The sequence below is a fragment of the Pseudophryne corroboree genome, chromosome 2 (genome assembly GCF_028390025.1).
Source record: "Pseudophryne corroboree isolate aPseCor3 chromosome 2, aPseCor3.hap2, whole genome shotgun sequence".
NCBI classification, from domain to species: Eukaryota; Metazoa; Chordata; class Amphibia; order Anura; family Myobatrachidae; genus Pseudophryne; species Pseudophryne corroboree.
In genome coordinates this window covers 621,282,778-621,293,506 of record NC_086445.1, presented here as the reverse complement: position 1 = coordinate 621,293,506, position 10,729 = coordinate 621,282,778, and the positions used below count along the sequence as shown (strand labels likewise).

General features: G+C 44.8%; 1 pseudogene; it reads right to left on the bottom strand.

Annotated features, from left to right (window-relative positions):
• Positions 1 to 9,441: 9,441 nt before the first annotated feature.
• On the bottom strand, positions 9,442 to 9,561 carry LOC135052525 (5S ribosomal RNA; annotated as a pseudogene).
• Between the last annotated feature and the right edge of the window lie 1,168 nt (positions 9,562 to 10,729).

The following is a 10,729-nucleotide window of genomic DNA, read 5'->3' as shown; positions in this document are numbered from 1 at the left end:
ACAACACCATATGGAGAAAGATTATTTGCTCTCAATGTACAAAAGCAAAACACATTTTTAAACAATGAATATATTGAATATACAGTATTTGTAGGTTTGTGGTTTCCTTAACCCTAAAACTGGTCCATTAATATACATTTACTTTGATAAAATGTACAGCATGTACAATATCTGTTGCATGACCCTTGTTCAGTATCCTCCCTCTCTTTATCTTCTCCTCTCTCTCCCCATTACTCCATCTTTGTCTTTCCCAACTTTCTCCTACCTCCTCTTTTATTTCTCTTTCACTATCTGACACTTCTCTCCCTTTTTCTCTACCTCTTCTGCTTCCTCTCTGTCTTCCCTTGCCTCCCCTCTCTGTATTCATGCCCTCCTCTGTTTTGCTGTTTTTCCCACTCTTGCTCTCTATACCCCTCTGTGTCTGAATCACTCCTGTCCCTCTGTATCTTGACCTTCTCCTTCTTCCTACTATTTTTTATACTTTAGTACTTTCTCATCCTTGCCTAGAATCAGTTTTTATATTTCTTGGAGTGCTAATATAATTATTTTGTATTTGTTTATGGGGGAATAGTAGTGGGGACTGTTATGAGTGTGTAAAAGTAAAACTCAGTGGTAGACAGGTGTATATATAACTATAAATAGTTTATGTATATTTATATAAGAGAGAGACTGTCACGATCCGGGTATCTGGACGCCATTTCTTACCCATCAGATGCCTCCTAAGGCTGGCTCAGCGCTCCAGGACCGGATCCCATCTGTTATCCTAATGTTCACATTCCTGCATCCTCTCCTGTCTCTCTGAGACGCTGTCACAGTAACGCCTTATTACATCTGGCATGGCGTCTCCCGCGGCCTCCGCCGCCGTCCCTGAGCTTCTGCATGCAGAGTGTCAGAGTGGCGATTACGTCAGCCGCGGCCTCCGCTGTGTCCGCGTGGTTGGATGTGCACTTGTCAGCCTGGCGTCTCCTGTCTCCAGTGGCCGGCGCCGCCATTACTGTTTTCATTACCACATGGATTACAAACCAAACTTCCCTCCAAGTGTCTGCATGGGCGCAGCCATCTTGGATTCTGTCAGCTGATCATTTCCTCCAATCTGTTGTCAGTATTGTCAATCTGCATAATTGCCTAGCCAATCCCTTCCTTGCTGCAGGTATAAATACACTGTGCCTGAGCAAGGAAGGCGTCAGTGCTTTGGTTGTCAAACCTAGTTCCTGTTTGTCTCTCTCCTGTGATTGTCTTCCAGGTTCCAGCTCCTGTCTCAAGACTTCCACCATAGAGACCCGCACCAGCATTCCACCTGCGGTGTAGCCTGACTCTCCAATCCATTGTGGATTCATCTGTTTCCAGCTACAACATTACCTGCTTCCAGCCCAGCTTCCAGCAGAGTACAGCTTCTCTTAAAGGGCCGGTGTCCTTTCTACACTTTACCACTCTCCACCGGTATTATTATTTCTCCGCTCTCAAGTTCTACATTTCAGCTCATATTTCATCGCTCCCAAGTTCATTTATTATTTAACTGGTTCCAGCCAGTATCCACTCCGTGCTAACAACAGTCTGGTTCCAGCCAGTATCCACAGCAGCCGTTTTATCTTCAGCAACCCAGCTTTTCCTGGAACACCAGCTGGTACAATCCTGGGTTATCTCCATTGCTACAGTCGGGCCTGGTAAGGACTTTCCATCTAGAAGATTATAAGAACTGTCTCACACTACCAGTGCCCTGTGGCTCCTGCCATCCTGTAGTACCCAGGAACTGTATTTATTCTTTGCTGACTTTTACGTTTTCTTTTACTGCTGCTGTGTTGCGGAGTTGTCATAAATAAACATCATTGACTTTTATTCCTGGTTGTCGTGGTCACGCCTTCGGGCAATTCTTCTACATGTCTAGGGGTCTGATACAACCTGCCAGGTTCCATTACACCTCAGCCCCTACAACTGAGGCTGCCTCCCGTCAGCTCAGGCCCTCAGTTGTGACAGTCCCTACAACTGAGGCTGCCTCCCGTCAGCTCAGGCCCTCAGTTGTGACAGTAAGCACTGACCTAATGAATCCAGCCGGAGACCAGGATCAAGCGGCCAGGCCGATGCAAGAACTGGCAGCCCAACTTGAACATCAGGAGGCTGCACAGGGCCACATCATCCGCTGTCTCCAGGATCTCTCTACTCGGCTGGATGGGATTCAGACAACCCCCCGTGGATCTGACGCGTCCGGTGCGTCAACCACAGTGACTCCAGCTATAACCCCACCCACCTTACCCATTTCTGCTCCACGTCTTCATCTTCCAACGCCAGCAAAATTTGACGGATCTCCAAGATTCTGCAGGGGATTTCTCAACCAGTGTGAGATTCAGTTTGAGCTACAACCTGGCAATTTTCCCAGTGACCGTACAAAAATTGCCTACATTATTTCTCTTCTCAGTGGCTCAGCCCTTGATTGGGCATCACCGTTATGGGAGAGGTCCGACACCCTGCTATCTTCCTACACTGCCTTCGTGTCAACATTCAGGCGCATCTTCGACGAGCCAGGCCGGGTAACCTCAGCTTCATCCGAGATTCTCCGTTTACGCCAGGGGTCACGTACTGTAGGACAATATCTGATACAGTTCCAGATCCTGGCATCCGAACTGGCATGGAACGACGAGGCCCTGTATGCTGCATTCTGGCATGGCTTATCTGAGCGTATTAAAGATGAGTTAGCTACCAGAGACTTACCCTCTAAGTTAGATGAGCTAATCTCACTCTGCACGAAAGTTGATTTACGTTTCAGAGAGAGAGCAACTGAGCGTGGAAGATCATCTGCTCCAAAATCTTCTGCTCCTCCTCCTCGCCAACTGTCACCAACTAAAGATGAGCCCATGCAAATTGGCCGTTCCCGTTTAACTCCTGCTGAGCGCCGAAGACGTCTCTCCAAGTCTCTCTGTCTTTATTGTGCAGCTCCGTCTCACACCATTAATGCCTGTCCCAAACGTCCAGGACTCCAGACCCTAGCTCGCCAAGGAGAGGGCCGGCTAGGAGTAATGATCTCCTCTCCATCTCCTCAAGATTGTAATCTCCCAGTCTCGCTTCAAGTTGCTCAACGTTATCGGAACGTCATTGCCCTCCTTGATTCCGGAGCAGCTGGGAACTTTATTACCGAAGCCTATGTTAAACGGTGGTCCCTACCCACCGAGAGACTTCCTGCGTCCATCTCCTTAACTGCCGTGGATGGCAGCAAGATCTTTGAGGCAGTTATTTCTTTAAGGACTCTACCAGTTCGTCTGAGAGTGGGAGTTCTTCATTCCGAACTTATTTCTTTTTTAGTGATTCCAAGAGCCACACATCCTGTGGTCCTGGGCCTTCCATGGCTCCGTCTTCACAATCCTACAATTGATTGGATGACTACGCAAATCCTGGCATGGGGTTCCTCCTGTGCTGAGACATGTTTGTTCAAAGTATTGCCTGTCTGTTCTTCCTCCCCCAGGTCGTCTGATGTTCCACCTCCTCCATATCAAGATTTCACGGATGTGTTCTGTAAAGCTTCTGCTGATATCCTTCCTCCTCATAGAGAATGGGACTGCCCGATTGATCTCGTTCCAGGGAAGGTTCCACCTCGAGGCCGAACTTATCCGTTGTCTCTGCCTGAGACGCATTCTATGGAGGAATACATTAAAGAGAACCTAGCAAAGGGGTTCATTCGACCTTCTTCTTCTCCAGCCGGCGCAGGCTTCTTTTTTGTAAAGAAGAAAGATGGTGGTATGCGGCCGTGCATCGACTACAGAGGTTTGAACGACATTACCATCAAGAACCGCTATGCTTTATCCTTGATTACTGAGCTCTTTGACAGAGTTAGCGGAGCTACCATCTTTACAAAGCTGGACTTGAGAGGTGCATACAATCTCATCCGGATCCGTGAGGGTGACGAGTGGAAGACCGCCTTTAACACCCGTGACGGACATTATGAGTACCTCGTCATGCCCTTCGGATTGAGCAATGCTCCAGCTGTCTTCCAGCATTTTGTCAATGAGATCTTCAGAGACATTCTATACCGTCATGTCGTGGTCTATCTAGACGATATCCTCATTTTTGCCAACGATTTAGAGGTACATCGTTTTTGGGTTAAAGAGGTTCTGTCCCGTCTCCGTGTCAATCATCTCTATTGCAAATTAGAGAAATGCGTCTTTGAAGTCAAGTCCATTCCGTTTCTAGGGTACATTGTGTCCGGTTCCGGACTAGAGATGGATCCTGAGAAATTACAAGCAATCCAAAATTGTCCGGTACCCTTAGCCCTCAAAGGGGTCCAGAGGTTCTTAGGATTCGCCAACTATTACCGAAAGTTTATACGAGACTTTTCCACCATTGTGGCGCCTATTACTGCTTTCACTAAGAAGGGTGCTAACCCGTCCAAGTGGTCTGAAGAAGCCATGCAAGCATTTCATCTTTTAAAACAAAGGTTCATCTCTGCGCCTGTTCTGAAACAGCCTGACATCGACTCTCCTTTCATCTTAGAGGTGGATGCCTCCTCCGTTGGAGTAGGAGCGGTGTTATCTCAGAGGGATAAAGATGGCCATTTACACCCTTGCAGTTTCTTCTCCCGGAAGTTCTCCCCAGCTGAGCGCAACTATGCCATTGGCGACCAGGAGTTGCTAGCCATCAAGCTCGCTCTAGAAGAGTGGAGGTATCTGTTGGAGGGAGCTTCTCATTCAATCACCATACTTACAGACCACAAGAACCTTTTATATCTGAAAGGCGCACAATGTCTCAACCCTCGTCAGGCCAGATGGGCACTTTTCTTTTCCAGGTTCGACTTTAAACTCCAGTTCTGTCCGGGCTCTCAGAATCGCAAGGCCGATGCCCTTTCCCGCTCATGGGAGCAAGAAAATGAGTCAGAGTCTTCAGACAAGCATCCTATTATAAATCCGTTGGCATTCTCCACGGTAGGGATGGACTCTACGCCCCCATCAGGGAAAAGTTTTGTGAAACCGATGCTAAGGAAGAAGCTCATGCATTGGGCCCATGCTTCCCGTTTTGCCGGACATACAGGTATCCAAAAAACCCTGGAGTTTATCTCTAGGTCCTATTGGTGGCCAACTCTGAAAAAGGACGTCTTGGAGTTTATTGCATCTTGCCCAAAGTGTGCTCAACATAAGGTATCCCGCCAGTCGCCTGCGGGGCAACTGGTTCCACTATCTGTTCCCCGTCGACCTTGGACCCATTTGTCGATGGATTTTATTACAGATTTACCCATGTGCAACAAGTTCAATACCATCTGGGTGGTAGTTGACCGGTTCACCAAGATGGCACACTTCATTCCTCTCACCGGTCTTCCGTCAGCTTCCAAGTTGGCTCAAGTATTCATACAAGAGATCTTCCGACTCCACGGTCTTCCTGAAGAAATTATCTCAGATCGAGGAGTTCAATTCACAGCCAAATTCTGGCGAAGTTTATGTCAAGTCCTCCAAGTCAAGCTAAAGTTTTCTACGGCTTACCATCCTCAGACCAATGGTCAAACCGAGAGGGTGAATCAGGACTTGGAGGCCTTCCTCCGCATCTATGTGTCCTCCTCTCAAGATGACTGGGTTCAATTACTTCCCTTGTCCGAGTTCTGTCATAACAATCAGTATCATTCTTCATCTGCTTCAACACCATTCTTCACTAACTTTGGATTCCACCCTAAAGTCCCTGAGTTCCAACCGCTTCCAGCAACTTCTGTTCCCGCAGTGGATATCACCTTGCATCAGTTTGCCAATATCTGGAAGAGCGTACGATCAGCTCTGCTCAAGGCATCGTTCAGGTACAAGAAGTTTGCGGATAAGAAGCGTCGAGCAGTTCCTGCTCTCAAGGTGCGTGATCGGGTATGGTTATCCACGAAGAATTTGAGGTTAAGAGTTCCCAGTATGAAGTTTGCACCTCGCTATATCGGTCCTTTCAAGATTGAACAAGTCATCAATCCTGTTGCTTACAGACTTCAGTTGCCTCCCTTCTTAAAAATACCCAGGACATTCCATGTTTCCCTGTTGAAACCGCTGATCTTGAATCGGTTTCATTCCTCACTTCCTCCAACTCTGAAAGTCCAAACTCAACGAGGCGTTGAGTATGAAGTGGCCAAGATCCTGGACTTACGTCACCGTTACGGTCAACTACAGTATCTTATTGACTGGAAGGGTTACGGCCCTGAGGAACGTTCATGGACCAATGCTTCTGATGTCCATGCTCCTGCCTTGGTCCGGAGATTCCATTCCAAGTTTCCTCAAAAGCCAAAGAAGTGTCCTGGGGCCACTCCTAAAGGGGGGGGTGCTGTCACGATCCGGGTATCTGGACGCCATTTCTTACCCATCAGATGCCTCCTAAGGCTGGCTCAGCGCTCCAGGACCGGATCCCATCTGTTATCCTAATGTTCACATTCCTGCATCCTCTCCTGTCTCTCTGAGACGCTGTCACAGTAACGCCTTATTACATCTGGCATGGCGTCTCCCGCGGCCTCCGCCGCCATCCCTGAGCTTCTGCATGCAGAGTGTCAGAGTGGCGATTACGTCAGCCGCGGCCTCCGCTGTGTCCGCGTGGTTGGATGTGCACTTGTCAGCCTGGCGTCTCCTGTCTCCAGTGGCCGGCGCCGCCATTACTGTTTTCATTACCACATGGATTACAAACCAAACTTCCCTCCAAGTGTCTGCATGGGCGCAGCCATCTTGGATACTGTCAGCTGATCATTTCCTCCAATCTGTTGTCAGTATTGTCAATCTGCATAATTGCCTAGCCCAGGGGTGGCCAACCAGTCAGAGGCAAAGAGCCAAGAAATCTTGTTAGGTACATCAAAGAGCCGACTTCGAGCCGAAGGCGCACTTGCAAAAATGGGGTGTGACCTTGTGCCTGCTAGGACATGCCCCTGGTGTAAAATACATTGAAAAAGCCAGATCCAACATAAAATACAATGAAAAAGCCACTTCTACATCAAATAATTGAAAAAGACAGATCCGCATAAAATATATTGAAAAGCCAGATTCACATAATATACTTCAGTTCTCCCATGTGTCACTCCAGCCAGCACCCGCCTGTGTCACTCCAGCCAGCTTCCCTGTGTGTATTTGGCTTCTTCAGTTCTCAGTCTACGTAGTGCTGCTGCATGTCTGGTGAAGCGGTTTACAGATCTCTTGTGGTCACGTGAGTTTGAGTGTTGGGAGCCACATTTGAATGAAGAAAGAGCCGCATGTGGCTCAAGAGCCACGCGTTGGCCACCACTGGCCTAGCCAATCCCTTCCTTGCTGCAGGTATAAATACACTGTGCCTGAGCAAGGAAGGCGTCAGTGCTTTGGTTGTCAAACCTAGTTCCTGTTTGTCTCTCTCCTGTGATTGTCTTCCAGGTTCCAGCTCCTGTCTCAAGACTTCCACCATAGAGACCCGCACCAGCATTCCACCTGCGGTGTAGCCTTACTCTCCAATCCATTGTGGATTCATCTGTTTCCAGCTACAACATTACCTGCTTCCAGCCCAGCTTCCAGCAGAGTACAGCTTCTCTTAAAGGGCCGGTGTCCTTTCTACACTTTACCACTCTCCACCGGTATTATTATTTCTCCGCTCTCAAGTTCTACATTTCAGCTCATATTTCATCGCTCCCAAGTTCATTTATTATTTAACTGGTTCCAGCCAGTATCCACTCCGTGCTAACAACAGTCTGGTTCCAGCCAGTATCCACAGCAGCCGTTTTATCTTCAGCAACCCAGCTTTTCCTGGAACACCAGCTGGTACAATCCTGGGTTATCTCCATTGCTACAGTCGGGCCTGGTAAGGACTTTCCATCTAGAAGATTATAAGAACTGTCTCACACTACCAGTGCCCTGTGGCTCCTGCCATCCTGTAGTACCCAGGAACTGTATTTATTCTTTGCTGACTTTTACGTTTTCTTTTACTGCTGCTGTGTTGCGGAGTTGTCATAAATAAACATCATTGACTTTTATTCCTGGTTGTCGTGGTCACGCCTTCGGGCAATTCTTCTACATGTCTAGGGGTCTGATACAACCTGCCAGGTTCCATTACACCTCAGCCCCTACAACTGAGGCTGCCTCCCGTCAGCTCAGGCCCTCAGTTGTGACAGTCCCTACAACTGAGGCTGCCTTCCGTCAGCTCAGGTCCTCAGTTGTGACAGAGAGATTATACTTAGCATTACCTTTTTTTCTTTTCATCTTTACTACTGTATTTTCTGATTTATTGGGGGTTATTCAAATGATATATCATGCCCAATCTCCTTTCTAAAGTGATCCACATTATCGCGCATATCACATCCATGTTTAGCTGCGTATACAGTTGGGCATCTTGCTACCCGAGGGGTAGCAAGATAAAATGAGGATACCACACCCATCAGCAGAAACAGAATGGGTTTAGAAAAGGGAGGAAAAAATTGAATACCATCCATTATGTATACATGAGCCAACTAAATTTAAAGGGATCCTATACTCATTTTCTTCACCCTTCCAGATTTATATTCAAGGTGTGCAACAGAAGGTCCAGATTTAGTCCATTTTCCAATCAAGTTTCCCCTCAGTTCACGTGGCAAGTGGATGATAGGCTACATTTGTGCAATTCCACGCCTTGCCAAGCTGGTATCTATGCTCAAAAGGAGAAAAAAGAAATACTCTTCGTTGGGGCACTCTTGTAAAGAAAAATTGAAAAATTGATAAAGGATAAAATTTAACTTTTAATTGTATTTATGTAAAATGAATGTGGCAAAAGACAAACAGGCATTAATAAAAATTAAGAATAAATACCGCACATGAACTTTGCGTTAAAATGCGTCCTTCTAATGATAGCCTGTGATTTCCCTGGTGAAAATATTCTTCAAAAATGTTTTAATAAATATATCTAGTCTTATTCTAATTATGATTGACAGGTCAATCAATATCCTACGGGTACCCTTACTTCTTGCCACAATAATATTTAGGTTGGTGAGTATGAAAGAGGGTTGTTTTGTTGCCTGGTTGGTTTTTAATCACTATCTGCATCAGCATTTAGCAGACGTGTCACCATGTGGCATTTTGTTCAACAAGGTTCTCACTCTGATGTAGAGTAGAACCTTAGTAATGTACAGACAAAAAATTATATTGATGTAGTACACTCAATGATGAAACTGTTAGCTAAAGAAAATGGGTGAGGAAGGATATCCATACACAATCTGGTTAAGCCTTTGTCAAGAAAGGAGAGAAAATTAAGTGGGGGAATTAGTTTGTGTATTTCACACCCCGTGCACGTACAACCTAAAGTTCAGATTCATGAACAATTGTAAGGATTAATTATCTGGATGTGAAGGCCTAGAATCCTTATAACAAGGTCCTAAATTTACAATTATTCAATTAAGAAGTAAGTGTGAACTAAAAGATGTTTGTCAATTTTTGAAAAAAAGAATATATATTCTTTAGAGAGAAGTATATAGAGGTTAGAATAGGTGTGGATATCTTCCTTCTGCTTTTCAACGAAAATAGTTTACTGCACCCGGTATTCTTTGGTGGTCTCCCAGCCAAATACTGACCAGGCCTACCATTGATTAGCTTCCAAGATTAAAAAGGGATTGGGCATATCCTATGGAGTATGGCAGTAATCTGCTGAATGAGAAAGTACTTTCCACCCAAAAAGAAACTGTGCTTCTGCTGTCCAGAGAGCTGTTGGATAACTAAAAATTATACTTATCCTCTCTGGATGAGATAGCGCAAAAAGGTATTAGGAAAGTAGAGTGAAATTGAAGTTAGAAACAAAATATATAAGGTTTCAAAAGAAGTTCTTGACGCACTAGTGTTATTGTATAGAAATGATGGGATTAGGCTGGTAGGTAATGCATTTTCACCACATTTATCACAGATAATCGCAAAGCCCAGATCTCTCTGCACAAATCAATCCATCCTCACAGGACACTTTCTGACAAACTTCACCAGATATAAGGCACTCCCTCCACTTGGTTTGGAGTGGATGTATATATAAAAAAGGAGTCTAACAGTAATAGTATGCCATCAAGCAGTTGTTATCATGAATTTTAACAAATTGAGATTGTGGAAACACAGTATATTTAATATATAGTCGGTACCAGACATATATCCTCTTGGAGGCCTGTGTGTCTTAAATAACCCAGTGCAGAACTAAATCCCTCTCCTGTACCAATCTGATATCTACTGAGATATATTGTTATCAGTACCAATTAGGTATGTATCTGATATCACAGTCTCATGTACATCTGACTAGTTTCTTCAGATTAGATTTTTAAAAAATATTTTCATCCCAATACTTTTACACTTTAAACACTCTTCAGGAGACTTTCACTTTTACTATTTAGTCTCTAGCTGAGGTAATATAATAGAAACCAACACTTTACAAAATGTCGAAACGAATCCTTTTATGATCAATAACCTTCTCCACATCCTGCCTGATCATTGCAGGCTCTCATACATACATCAAATTTAGAAAACAAATCCAGCAATTTATCAAACCCTGCAATTATTATATTATTATTAATAGTATTCAAAATACAAATGTATTTCATTACTATGCGATACTATATGACATATCTTCATAGCAAGTATTCCTACAAATATTATATTTTTTCAGCACTAAATTTTGTAATTTTACTGCAGTTAAACTAGCCATTTGAATATTAAAATCAATCCAGTATCTCTGTAAATTCATTTGATGTCATATATTTACTTACATGTGTAATTGACATATAAAACCAAACCTATACACTTATCCAGGCACTCTGTATGTAAAGGAGTCTAAACAT